The sequence below is a fragment of the Lactuca virosa genome, chromosome 9 (assembly GCF_052849685.1).
Source record: "Lactuca virosa cultivar CGN04683 chromosome 9, Lactuca_virosa_CGN04683_v6, whole genome shotgun sequence".
In the NCBI taxonomy this organism is placed as follows: Eukaryota; Viridiplantae; Streptophyta; class Magnoliopsida; order Asterales; family Asteraceae; genus Lactuca; species Lactuca virosa.
The window spans coordinates 119,168,240-119,169,397 of NC_136434.1; the positions used below are offsets into that span (position 1 = coordinate 119,168,240).

Here is a 1,158-nt window from a genome sequence, read left to right on the forward strand (position 1 = left end):
AAGGAACATAGATAAAAAAAATTAAAAAAAATACAAGGATCAACATTATTGGGCTAGAAATTGAGGAAGAGATGCACAACATTATTTAAGGGGCTTACTTGTGAAGCCTTCAAATTCTTGTATCAACAACTATATAAAGAAATGGTGAACCTCTAAGGATTCATCTACTGATTATGTTGAGCAACAAAGTTCAATTGTAGTGAAGAACATAAAACAATATCAATAATAAGTCTAACAAACATAAAAGCATTCAAACAAAAAACGAGCAAAAGGTAATGCAAAATCAATAGATTTGCTAATCAAAAAAGCTAAACATCCAAGAAACCATCACATAGTTTTCTATTAACAGATATCACCCACGTAGCATAACACTAATTCCCAAAATAACAATTCTATATCAACCTTCAAAAAACAAATTTGTACCTTTTCCCCAAAACATTTCTTCTCAATTTATCTTAGCCCTTGAAAAGTCCATCTCCGGGTGCTACACATATTTGAAATTCAATATCAGTATCAGTAACAATAACAATATCAGTAATTTAATCTTAAGCTAAAAGTTAAAAGAACTTTACCTCACCCATGAACTTTTTAAGAATGTCTTGTTTCTGCATCTCATCACTAGTTGTCAACCCCATCTGCTTCTGCCTTTGATCAAACTACAACATGCACAATTATAAAGATTAGAAAAAAAAATTAATAAATAATCTTTATTGGAGATTTTTTTAGCTATAAGAAATCTAAATATGTGATGTTAGTATCTTCCTACCATCATCTTTTCAACAGTGGATCTTGTTTCAGGTCCAGGTCACCAAGTTTACTGTTTTCAGGTTCAACTTTCTGAGTGTCAATTTCAGGTTCACCCTTCACCAAAAACTTCCACCGTTCCATTTGATCCTGTTTTGTTAAAAAAATGGAGACTGGTTTTTGATCCTCTGTGAAAGAAACAAAAAGATGAGTAATTTGAAAAAAAAAATAAACAGGATCTTACACATTTGCAATAACTTAGGTCATAAATCCATTAATGAATTCAATGAAGCCAGGACTTGACAAAAATAGTATCCGAACGAGTAAATGAAAGATGATCATATTTGTCAACTTAACAATCATGGGATAGCATATTCGACAAAGTTTTATTATACGAAAGAAAATTATATAGCA

The 1,158-nt window shown here is 30.7% G+C and overlaps 1 long non-coding RNA gene across 1 annotated transcript; it reads right to left on the minus strand.

Annotated features, from left to right (window-relative positions):
- Positions 1–273: 273 nt before the first annotated feature.
- LOC145135621 (uncharacterized) lies at positions 274–916 on the minus strand. The gene is made up of 3 exons (XR_013719934.1): positions 767–916; positions 573–656; positions 274–484 (listed from the first exon to the last, which is right to left on the minus strand). It is a non-coding gene; the product is annotated as an uncharacterized LOC145135621 (long non-coding RNA).
- Between the last annotated feature and the right edge of the window lie 242 nt (positions 917–1,158).